The 13,130-nt window shown below is 40.1% G+C and overlaps 1 protein-coding gene, 1 long non-coding RNA gene and 1 other non-coding gene across 5 annotated transcripts in view; 2 read left to right on the forward strand and 1 right to left on the reverse strand.

Moving 5' to 3' along the window:
• LOC6728657 (serine/threonine-protein kinase par-1) overlaps positions 1-13,130 on the reverse strand; it is a 44,375-nt gene that overhangs the window by 24,402 nt on the left and 6,843 nt on the right. The window lies entirely within an intron of this gene.
• Positions 1,435-8,814, forward strand: LOC27209222. Of its 3 annotated transcripts, none has more exons than XR_006541937.1 (3): positions 1,435-1,615; positions 7,903-8,143; positions 8,621-8,814. It is a non-coding gene; the product is annotated as an uncharacterized LOC27209222 (long non-coding RNA). The 3 variants fall into 3 exon arrangements; XR_005544246.2 differs by having other exon boundaries at positions 1,436-1,602; XR_006541938.1 differs by having other exon boundaries at positions 1,436-1,602; positions 7,924-8,143.
• Positions 5,911-5,992, forward strand: Trnas-gcu. The gene has a single exon. It is a non-coding gene; the product is annotated as a tRNA-Ser (tRNA).

Consider the following 13,130-nt stretch of genomic DNA (forward strand, 5'->3'; position numbering starts at 1 on the left):
AAGGTCAAAATTACAATTTAAATATTGAAATATATAAAATTACAAATATTTAAATATTTTCTGATTTCTTTTGTATAACAAGTATATAATAACTCATTATTATTTTATTATACTAACAAGAAAAGCGATATATATATACATTTTCAGTTATTTAGGCTAATAAAATGGAATTTCCAATCCATTTAACTCATTTCTGGAAATTCTCAGCTATAGCTTTTCAGAATTCCGTTGATTGTAAACACAAATGAATGCCAAATTCCTCACATCTCACTTCATGGTTAACTTCAGTGTTTGCTCAGGTAATTCTATGTGCATGCCCCAGACACACTTTGGCCAGAGTCTAACATTCTTTTGGCCCTAATACGGACCGGTAAGAGCTGGAGTAGTGGAATGCCAACGAATGGATGGGAAGACCTGCTGCGTTCCGTTCATCCATCAGGCCGAAGTTGCTTGGCATTGCTCAATGCTCAGCTGGGTGGCCAACAACATTAATCAACAGAGTCGAAAGCATGTAAACACGCTCACCGAAACCCAGTAGCTTTGGCTGGAGCTGAAACCATGTTTGAGCCCATATACATAGTACCATGCGCCTATCCATCTGGAGAGTACACTATTCCTATGCTCCGCTGTCACTGATTTTGGCCCTGACTCTAATACTGCGGCTGTAACTGGATTCGGGGCTGGAAATGAGCCTACACTGAGGAAAAAAATTCAAAATTAGTTTGTAATCCAAGAGAGAGTCATCAATAGTAGTGAATATGTATAATTTACAGAAATTGATTGCATATTTACATACGAAAGGTAGATTTTTCTCCACATAAATCGTTTGTTTTCATACAAATACCAACAGTTTTTTCTGCCAGTGCATATCTAGTTTGCATTTGCATATGGCAGGGCGTGCAAAATATTTCAAAGCTTATCAGCGCTGGGCAAACAACCAGCTAGAAATGCTTCAGACCACGATGATGGCAACGGTGATGGTGATGGCGATGATGATGATGATGGTGTGGGCCCAAACAGCATAACTGCATTATATAACCTTTTAAATGCCTGTTCAAACATTAAATATTGCATTATGCCAAGTTTATCACCTTTTAGTCGAAGGCAGGGCAAATATTTGCCCGACTCAAAGTGGGTAGACCATATTCCCGTTCCCAATCCCGTGTTTCCGTTGAGGAAGCGACCGAGAAATGGAGCGAGCTGACGATCCAAATCCGGGTAATGTAATTGGAAGGCTATGCCCGTCGTCGGACTGGAAAGCACATGGTTCACCCGGAGGCAGTCGCCGGGCAGACAAATAGACACCAGACAGGCAGTAAGTCAAACCTTAATAGCATCAAGTGAGCTTATATAATTTCCGCACGCCATTTTTACTCGCACTATTATGGCACTGGTGGAAAATGGAATAAGAAGTGGGCGCCTCAAAATGGGCAAAAATAGTGATTTTAAGTAGGCTTACTAAATTTAAGTATGCAAGCTACAAAATTTAGGAGAAAAACCTTCTACAGTATGATTTTAGTGACAAGGACCGTCAACTTTTCAAAAATATTTTCAAAAAAGAAAATTTTTTGTCGACAAGCAAACTTATTTCTCCGAGTACTGGTAAATATTTAATGTGAGTTCGGATGGGCTTTGGTGTGTGCGTGTGCCATCAAATGATCGACCTAGTTAAGACCTTGCCTTGCCTCGTTTTCGCCTCATGTCTGCACTTGGCGCATGCAACAGCAAAAAGTCACTCAAAAATAAGTAAAAAAAAAAAATAAGCTGAGGAAAAAAGGAAAGTGCAAAACTTGCATGCCAAAAACGTCGCCAACAAAAATAAAAAGAAAGACAAGTGAAATCAGAGTGTGGGCGGGGTCGGAAAATCAGGAAAGGGGGTGGGGGTGTCGAGCCATGTGCGTGCCTGCATTTCGGGTTGCCTTATAAATAAACGCGACATTGCTGGAATTTTGTTTGTGTGCCAACTTCAACCGGAAATGCCATTTTCGCTGACTGCTCAACTTTTTGTTGGTTCAATAACGCCCGCGGGGAATCAAACAGGAACTTTCTATACATACACAGTAACGTATACGTAATATTTTTGCGTACAACACACGCGTGCATTGAGTGGATTGAAGGTGCCCATAAATCGCAAACTTTCGCTTGAATCGACAGCGCATACTTAAAATAGTTTACCATGAAAGTGCCAAGCGATGATTAAAAACGCAACTTTTTATGAATTGCAAAAGTTTACCCCACTTGTACACCGTTTTCATCTGAAGTTCTAGTTATGCGCTTTTTTGGCTAACACTTGGGTGTTAAGTCGCGTGAAATCAGCTAAGAAGTTGCTTTCCATATTGCGATAATCTTCGGAAAATATTCAATTTTAATAGATTAGTTCCTAAGAAACCGGGTCAAGTTTTAGAACTTTTTAAAGGTAATAAGGAGACTGTTAATTTAAGACTTTTCACTTTAAAGCATATGCATTTTTCAGTTGCTCTTTTGACAAGTAGTGCAGTTACCTTTTACCTTTTGCAGCCAAAGTAAATTCCTTTTGCATTACTCTTTTCCGAACTTTTATTTCATGTCACACCTGCATTCATTTCATTGCACGGGGCAAATTTGCTTGCACCTGAATGGGAAATAGGTGGCCAGGCGTCTAAAAGGACGCCATAGCTACAAAATGTCCTTTTCACTTTGCATCTGAGTGTGTGTGTGTGTGTGTTAGCCAGCTTGTGTGGCTCTGCGCGTGTCTCTGTGTGTGTTGGCCCTTTAAGCTGTGCGTAATTGACTTTGCATGACGTTGAGATAAGCTTTAGTTATTCCGGCTAATTGTCAGTGAGACAGAGTGCGATAATTGCATTTCTTTTGCAAAATTAGAATGACGACATCAAGAGTAAATAGCCTGCAAGAAGAAAAATGAAGCGACTAGTGGGCGCTAGCTCAGTTTGTGCCCTGAGCTGTATAATTATTTTGTGATTTGCTCACTTAATTACACAAGTAAGCCACTCTGCCGAGAGCAACAACAAACATTCGCAAACAACATTATCAACATAAGCAACAACAACATCTCGGTTTTCGCTCATTTACTTAATTGAGTTGTCGTTGGCATTGTCGTTGTTGCCTGTTTCTTTTGTGGCCAAGTTGGCGGACCAGGCCAAAACGGCCCAACTAAAAGGGGGCGTGGCACAGGGCGTTGCGGTCGACTGCTGTTATTGTTGCTGTGTTGCTTGTGGCATAATTTACGGTCGTAATTGTCGCACATCGTGGCGTTGGCGCGGCTTTTGTTTTTGTTTCCATGCGCCTCCATGGCTTTTTGTTCGAGTCTCCACTGTACGGTTGACACATGTTGAGAGTCACGCGCTTCACTTGACGCAAATTGCTTGCGGCAACCACTTAATCAGCAACATTTTGCACTCCTTTCGGCCAAGACAAGAGTGCCGGTGCCCAGAACAATGCACGTGCACGTGGCGTATACGTAATGTTCGCAAAAGGACTTGTGCTGGGATGTTGTTTTTAGGGGCCTACTTGAATTTGGCACGGATTTTGCGAAGGGTCTTGTACTTTAGGCCTAATTGCAATCGATAAGAAGAGTCATTAGGCTGGCACAGTGCACTATGGACTTACAATGACATTAGTTTATAGAAATATATGTGTATATATGATCTTCTTATCCTTAAAATCATTTATTTTTTGCCAAAATATTACGCTTTACAGCTGCGAAACGCACTGTGCATATAGATGTTGCCACTTCCGGCTTGTGTCAACTTTGCCTGCTTTTGTAGGGCATTCACATATTTATGCGTTTTATTCATGCATTTTTTTGCCTGGAAAATTATATTCAGTTAGTGTAAAAAGCTTTTGATTTAGAGCCAACCGTTGTGCAATAAAATGCTCGCATCCAGCGCAAAATATTCTGTAATAAAAATGTGTTTATTTCGGCCAGCTACAGCGAAAAGGCCAACAAACAATGGTCGAAACATAAAATTGCTTCCTAGACTCGGGCGCCGCATGTCCGACCAAAAAGTGCGACAAACATTAATAAAAAGTTTTTAGTGCGCACCCAAAAAAAATTGTTATTTTTTTTTAGCTCCTTCCTATAAAGTTTTATGGAGTCATGGAGCGAAATATTGGTTTACTTTTACGATGCAATAAATATATATATTTCACTTATTCGCCCAAAAACTATGCTGAATGAGGGAAAGGGGGGAAAAAGAGGGTAAGCGGAAGAAACTCTCGTTAATTGGAAAAGTTTTTAAGCTAGGAATTGATTTTGCATGCATCATTGATAAAATTCCTCATTAATTCGGAGCTGTCGGAAAATGCAAATGCACTTTTCCCCAAAATGCTTCTAGCCAATTAGTTAAGCAATTTGCGTGTGTATTGCACTTCTTGAGCTTTCTTCTGCGTGACAAATGTTGCTCGTTGCGTTTGTTCATTAATTTCGACATTTAAATGAATGTGCGCAAAAATGACAGACTGTCGGAATGCTTATATCGTAGCAACCGACCCAAAAAAACAGCCGCCCATAGCCCACCGCCCACTTTCGAAGGTCGCCGGCATTTCTTGTCACTTGTCGCTTCTTGGCCGCTCGAAAAAAGCTGGCACACTTTTTTAATTGTTGCCTGCTTGTTTTTTATTCACCGACCGCTGTCCACTTTCGACGCATTGAGGCTGCTCTGTGGGCCAGGCCCATAAAAGTGCGCCGAAACAAACCGAAAAATTAATTTAATTGCTTATTTTTTCTGGGCAGCGTTCTGCTGCTTTAAGCACTTTTACCCATTAAATTGAAGCGCAGACTGCATGACTCAAGAGAGGGCGGCCAGGCGGCTATGGCCAGGGGTGGGCGTGGCACACGCCAGAGAGACGCATGTAATTAAAATGCATTTTCAACTTTTGTTTTGTTCTGTGCTTTCCAAGAGTTTCTTCCCGGGAAAAGGATTCATGGCAGGTGGCGATGGTGGAGCAATTCTGTCGAATATTCTGGGGAAAGGCGCAGTTTAGCAACTGTTGTTGCCATTTTGTTAGTTTTTTTGTGTATTTGCGCCAGAAGTGCCTTTTAGAGGAAAAGAAAAACATAAACTTATATAAGAACTTAATAAAAACATTCAGCGAAATGCTGCCTTTTTGCTAAAGAGAGCACATTAGTAGTAAAGCCTTAAAGTGAATTGTGGGGAATTTCCAGATATTTGATTTTAAATACGTCAGCTATTTCGCACAAAGGAGGAAAATAAATAGAAAGAAGAATAAACAAAACTTTCCCTTTGACTCAGCTTAAATTTGTTGTTAAAAATTCGAAAGAAAATATATTCAACGTTATTCACTTTATTCCCCCTTGCAAATTACTATTCGCTTCAAGTGTGCATAATTTGCAAAGTCGCCCAGACAAATAAACAGTAATTAAATGCACACACAGAAAAAGAAAATAAAATATAAACCCACAAGTGGATGAGAGAGGAGCAACTGCAGCAGGGAATACTCAAAAATTGCACTCAAAAATTTGCAAATAAATTAGACAAGCGAGTGGCAGTGAAATTTCAAATGCAAAACGATGCATGGCAATGCGTGTGGGAGACCAAAAAAAAAAAAAGAAAAACCCTTACATCCCCCTAAATCTGCACCATACCATGACCAGAGGAAAAATCCAAACCTAGCCAACAAACTGTCAGTTGTTCATTTTCATTTCGACAGTTTTCTGTATTTAGTTATCCCATGCATTTGCAACTAAAACCACAGAGAAAAAAATGCAATGAATTGGCTTGAGTTGCAATAGCAGATGCAGAAAGCAATTTGTAGAATAATATTTTCCTATTTATATATGCATTTATTTATTATCTGCCGTATTTTAACTTTTATTGCTTAAAGCTGGCAATTTAAGTGACTTCTGCCATTTATGAAAATATAACCCTTTTATATGCCAATAAATCAAATGACGAGGTGGCCGAGAGGTTAAGGCGTTGGACTGCTAATCCAATGTGCTCTGCACGCGTGGGTTCGAATCCCATCCTCGTCGCTCCTTTTTTTGTTTATTTATTTTTCAATTTTATAAATGTATTACCAAGTACGCAAATCAGAAAGTTAACACAATTGCACATTTGTTAGTGTTTATTTGCTAAATTAATGATTCATTATACCGTTGCAGAGCGATGAGTTCATGAAATAAATTGCATTTCCTGATCTCTGAACACATTTTAGCCCTTTGGGCTATCATCAATTACAAAAAATTGTTCGCTTTAATTAAGCAAAAAGCTTATAAAGTAATTTGACCCAGAGTATATACATTTAGAGCGGTTCGTTGGCCTCTTGATTTTAGTAGGCTTGGCTTATCGCTAATTAAATAATGCAGTTAGTAATATTACACTTACATTTATATGGTAATGGGTGAAAAGTTTTCAAGAACATATCCATAAAAATTATGTGATTTCTACCAAATTTGCCATAAGCTTTAATAGGTCCTGCTCCTTTGGAGATAACTGCGGTTTTATTACCCTTATTGGATTACGTTATTAATGCACTTAACGCTGCCTTTTTGCATAAATTTAATATTCGACGCATTATTAATTGACTCACGCCGGAAAATGGGGAAAAGCCAACAGCTGTGGCCGCTGGCCTAGTAAATTATGATTAAACCTACCCACACACTTACATTAACCCACATGCAAGTGTGCGTTTGCATGTGTGTACATAATGTATATGTATATGCAATTAATGGTGATGGTGTGTGGTTAGAAGGGGTTTAACGCAGCTCAGCCGCAACCTTAATGCAGCTAAGAGCGTTTTCCCCACGGAAGTTAATTTAAACTGGAGACTGTGAAAAAAGGTTTCCGTTACAGACTTTTCTCAACGGGAATTCGTACGGATTTTTGTACGGATTTCTAAGAAAAACTTGTTATTTGAAATACGCACAAAAAATATACGGCAACAAAAACTACATCAAACTAATATCATTTTGCAGTATTGTATTTCTCTCATTTCTAAAATGAGTAAAAGAACAGATTTTATTATGTGACATTTTGCCTATCAACTTTTCTTCAACTTTTCCGGAATTTGACGTTATAAAAAATTCTTTCGGATTAAATAGCGAAGATTGTTTTATGGAATTTATTGCACGTCAAGCTGCGTTTGGCTCGTCACAGAGTCGATTGTTCAGCCAACTATCGTGGATCATTGTAAAACGCTGTCAATTTCGAAATTTTTCAATCTATAAATTTAAAATGACTAAACGGATAAATATTGCATGTCAAAGCCTTTTACCAAACCCCTCCCTCAATCCGAGCGATTGTTCAACCATTTTGGCAATCAAAATCCATCTATAGCTGGCCTGAATTTTGGGCATACAAACCCAAAAAAAAAAAAGAAAAACAATCGCTTAGAACAATAGAACTTCACCCATTTGCATTCTACCCCTGGCTTTATGCGTTTCGTATTTTCGATTTATTTTGGCCAAAAGGCAGTTAGTAAAGTGGAACCAAAACAAATGGCTCAATACTTCACATTGAAATATGTTAATTATCGAATACTTGCTGTTCAAGCATCACAATTCGATTAATCTCGGAAAAAATCTTTGTTCTTGTTCCAACTGCGAAATCAAAGCAACGAAACTATCTCGTAAAACTATTTCAACAGCCGTAATAATAGGAACAACAAAGAGAAATGACAACAAAACAGCTAAATGTACGACATTCAGCTTACAAAAAGCAGGCAAAGGCTAAAATTACAATTGATGGGGTTTACCCACAGCTAAAATGGAGTGTGTATGGCTACACTGAGAAAATTTGTGAAGCCAAAGTGCACAGAAATGCATAAGTTATGCTCTTAATTAAAACAAAATCCTATTCACGTTATACACTTTTGGAAAAGAATGCACATATAATCTAATCTATAGTTTAATTCCTTGCTAATACTAACTTTTTTTTTACTTAGTCTTTTTATTTAAAAATTTAGATTTCCCCCAGTGTTTTCGAAATAACAAGCGAAAGAGTGGAGACCACAGAGACAACAAGCAATTTTCATATTTTTGGCGCAACGAAAACGCAGGAAACGGGAAGCAGAGTCCAGAGATGGCGATAGAGACAGCAACAGGGGCGGGGAAAGAGACGGCGACAGTGGCGGAGAACAAAAGGACCAGAAGCCATTGCCCATGGCGGAAGAAAGTGGCAGAATGGTTAGCAACTGGGAGTTGGGATTCAGACGAGTGGCAGTGGAAAAAGCGAACTCTTGTCGCCCGACAACATTATTTCGGCTATTTTGTATACCCTTGTTGCCCTCTGGGGGCTTGTCGTTTACATGCATCGATGAACTCTGACCTTATATACCACTCAGCATGCCTAGTACTTGCATTTGATTCTGACTCTTAAATATTGGTCATTGGTAACAAAAAAAAGGAATTACATTGAAAAAATTGTCTATTTTACTTCTCAATGATTTCTTACAAACTTTAGCTAGACTTTTTCGTTTATTGCACAAACTGCATATATTCCTATATTTATTTATTTGTTATTACAAGTCTTGGCTATGCCAACAGTCAAAAGAGTATTTAAGTCACTTGCATCCTGTTATTTTTTTTTTCGTTTTTCCAGCTGTCAAACATTTAGAATACTTACTCTCGCATTATTTTTCTTTTCTGTATTTTTAAAACAAGAAATGGCGCTACCGAAGACAACAGCCAAGAGCAGCTGCGAGCTTTATGTCGTCCCATTGACGTTATAATCAAAAATCATATGACGTTTTTCGCTGGCATGCCACACCATATAGCATATAACCAAAGACAGCCAAAGTTCTTGGGGCAGAAAGTAGGAGGACAGCACAAAGGCACTGGCGTAGCCAAGTCCACAGCCATCAATGTAGGTCAGTCCGAAAATAAATTCAAGAAACGAAATCAAGTAAATAGACTCGCATAAACAGGGGAAAGAATGGTGATTACATCAAGTGATGAACTAAAAGGATACCGAATTTGTATGGCACAGATAATTAGTAGCTATTCAGTTCGAAAAATACAAACAGAAATTACAATAAAATATTAAATTCTAAGCAGCAGCAGGGAACATATGTATCCCATGTTCCAAGATCCTTTTTACAAAGTTATTAAACCAATTTAAATAACAGTAGGTCCAGGCATATCCTAATCTACATCTGCTTATAATTTATTTTATTTTTTTATTAATTAACTCCTTAGTTGGAACCAACCCTCTGAATTTGCTGGGTATGAAAGCCGACTGACGCTGCCTGGCCAAGAAAAGCTCATTGACGTTGTGTTGTCGCCGTCGCCATCATCGTCATCGCCTCTGGTTGTTGAGGAAAAATTGCAGGCACTCGTTCAGGAGCAAAGTTAGGGCCTGGAGGAAAGGGCAGAGCAGAGTGAAAGTTTTATTGCCAGGGCGTGTATACGCCGGTGGGTGTGGGCGTGACTGGGAGTGCAGCAAATGGATTAAGAGGCGCCGCAGCCGGCAGAAGTGGGAGTGGCAAAACCAGCAGCAGAATCACAAGAAGCTGCAACTACTAAGACGACAAATGCGTAAGCCTTGGATCGCTTCTCCTTTTGGGCACACTTCTTAGCCGGAAGAGCTCTATTCGACTGAGTGGCGAGGGCGAGGGAGGATTGGGGGCCATAAGGGGAACCAGCTCCATAAACAAGTGTTGATAGCAGATTTCAAGCACGCTCCATGCTGCAAGCCAAAGCAAATCAACTGCTGAAAAGCAGCTTGCTTAAATGGGATTACACCGAATTCTGTGGTTTTTCCCATCCTGGGAATTTCCGGATGCTGCAAAAGCGGCATTGAACACTTTTCAATGATTTGTCGTGTCGCGTGGTGCAACTTTCTTGCCTCGATTGCCATTTGTTGGACAACTGCAAATTTAATGCAATGACAGCCAAACAAATTGGCAAATTTTCAAGCGGCAACGCGGCGTATGCGTTATTTTATCCGAAGAAGGACAGCAGTCAGCCAGCAAAGTTTCCCCCCTTCAAACAAAGTGGGTATCTGGTTTGTTTCATTTCGACTTAATTAATTTTACAGAAGCCACGGGCCACAGGAAAAAGGGGTTTCTGGGTGGAGGGATTTCGGAAAACCAAACATGGATCATATAATTAATCAAAGCGCTGTGTTGATAGTTGCGGTGCTGCTGGGTTAGCGTTAGCTGCGGTAATTACGCTCCACAGGATTATGCATGGAGCATTAATCTGCGCAGCTTTCCCTACGAAGGAGCCCAACCCCTCAATGACCGCCCCAAATCCCCGTCCCCCTTTTTCTGTTTTAGCTTCGCTAATTGATAAGCTTCGCCTTGATTTAAGCTGAATTAAAACCAGTCTTTCAGCAAGTACTCTTGGTTTCCTTTGTGATTGTATTTTCGTTTGAAACTTTATTTACTTTAATTTTTGGAAAAAATAACAGGGATATAATAGGAGTATTTTTTAACTAGTTGGAATGTAAAATTTAATAACACATTTTTTACAACTGGTTTGACAAAACTCTCCTCTAAGTACTTAAACGTCTAGCAATTACTTGAATTCAATTTTAAGTTTACATGTCCAAGCAAACACGCTAATAGGCAATGTTTTTGGCCAAAAATACAACCGCCTTTCGATTTATCACGGACAACATAGCAGCCACGCCCAGCGGCAACGCCTCCAGGAAACTCCCACCATTTTCTCGCTCTATTTTCCCTTTTACAACTCACGCAAACTTCCGGCTCAAAACTGACGGCCTTCCAGCGACAAAATAAAAGCAGCATAAAGCCGAAAAACAAATGCAGTTGTGGTGCAACCGCCACCAGTAGAATGGCAACAAACACGCCATCGCTGCCATCGGACATTTGGGTCAGGAATTGTGGGCACTTAATCAGCACTAAACAGAACCACGCCCACGGGAGCATAGTCCCGGGAAATTGGGTCTGGGTTGAGCTTCTTCTGATGGCGTGCACGCCACAGGACCTACAAAAAACATCCTTGACCTTTTTAATGCCATTTATTTTTTTTCGTGGGCCTGCCATGTTGTGCTACAGGGTAGCATTGTCATGTACAACATTTTCACGCGCGGGGGTGGGAGAAATTAAACGAGAAGTGCGGGGGGGAACTATGTTGAAATGTCATTAACGCCAGCAGCGAGATTTCGCAGGTGAGTTGCCAACAAACGTGTCGCCACTGAGGCGTGGGATGCTGCTCTACACTGCGCCAAAAGTTCCACAAAGTATTTTTCTTTGCTAAAGCAAATTATTTTGATTTTCGTTTTAATTTCTCTCAGTGTAGTTGCTGGTTGCTGCAGCGCTTGGCGTGTTGATTTAGTGGCATATTTTGCCAGAAATGAGGCACAGACATCAGAAGGCAGCGACTGAGGCAGCTGAGCCAGCTGAGGCGACAACCAAACGTCGTCTAAATGTGCGCCAGTTGGCTGCATTGCCAGCCTTGACCGATATTCGTGCGCTAAACACAAACACAAAGGCATTAAGCATACACAAACAGGCGAGAACACATTGGCCAACACACACACACACACACACACACACACACACATACACACCCCCACGGGTGTGACGAAAAAGTGGCATAAAACTGAAAGAAAATGGAAAAATCTACGCCCGGTTTGTATTCCCTATTTGTGCAAATCGAAAAAAGAAAGTTTTTCGTATGAAACCTTAAAATTTCATAATTCATCTGCTACAACGCCTTCAACTTTAAGGACAATAATCAATATTTGTTGCATTAAATATTTGCAATGCAGCTGATTGCTCGTTAAACCGACCGCATTGTTACCAGATTTTGCAAGGTAATGGAGGTATTAAAATTTTAAAGCTTCTTTGCACTTTCAGATCGAAAAAAAAATCGAACAATAAAAAGTGCCTATAAAATCCTCCCGCAGGATGTGCAGCTTCCAGTCTTGCTATTCAGAGGCGACTCTTAACCGAAAATCTCTATCGGAAAATTCTCCATCGCACATACATATTTAATGCACTCACTCACTCCCAGGCACACTTTCCTCACTCACACATAGCCATAAAGCGTTTTAACAAATGGCATCAAATTGATTTTGCCACGCTAAGCATTTTAGGATTTTCAGCGACAGAGACGCTTGCACTTTTCCACCCATTTTCCTAAAAAACCGCAAGGCAATGCCAAAAGTCTGCAGCTGTTTGATTGTGTGTGTGTGCGAGTTTTGCATATTTGCTACACTGTTCAAAATTGGGGGAAAGGGTAAGTGGAGGTGCAGGGCTCAGGAAAAGTTTTTACTCCCCCTTGGAATCGTTGGCCCTTTTTAAATTATTTTATTTATACTTTTTATGCCGCGCAGGGAAAGCCACAATATAACCCATTTAGCCCTATACATATGCACATGTTTATACAACTATATTTTACCTATATATGTATATATATTTATTTATGTGTGCTGGTTGAGCTGGCACACATATGCGCATCTTTTTTTGATGAGCCTGCACGGCAAAGTGGCTGCATTTTTACCCAGATTTAAAATGATTGCATATGATGGGAAGCTCGAAAAGGAGGAGAGTGGTGGCAACCCTGGCCGGGATGTGCTCCTCTTTTCCCACCCAATATGTTGCGCTTTTTGGCGCCACCGCCTTTACCTGGTTCACTGAAGCAGCCATTACGATGATGCCTCCACTTGCAGCACTACCAGCAGCACCCATCATGTGTTGGTTTCGCAAATAGTTCTACAAACTGCGTAGTCCCCCGCTTTTTTGGTGTTAAGCCCCGAATAGGTTGGCTTCTCCGGATGGAATGTAAATAAAATATTTGCGGTCACAGTGACGGGACAAAAACCGTGACACATGTACGTAAATGAACTGCCGAGATATTTTCTCGATCAGCCCAAAAAAAAGGTTTAAAATGGCTTTTAAAACGAAGCTGGCAAGGCAGCAATAATTGGAAAATCGTTAGCATGAATTTATAATATTGTTGAAGTATTTTCATTGTTGCAGTTAGAATCCCATTTCCATAATATCAATATTTCTAGATTTCTTACTCCTTTCTCCTATTCCTGTCGTATTTTGATGAAATCAATTACTTTTTGCAGATATCGCAGAATGCAAATCGATTGAAAATATTGGACAATGCCTTCAGGACCTCGTATAGCAACGCTTCCCTTTCATAACAACCTTTTGAGATGCATTTCGCTCAATATCCTTTCCGTTGCCATCCA

This window comes from Drosophila simulans, chromosome 3R, assembly GCF_016746395.2.
Source record: "Drosophila simulans strain w501 chromosome 3R, Prin_Dsim_3.1, whole genome shotgun sequence".
Taxonomy (NCBI): Eukaryota; Metazoa; Arthropoda; class Insecta; order Diptera; family Drosophilidae; genus Drosophila; species Drosophila simulans.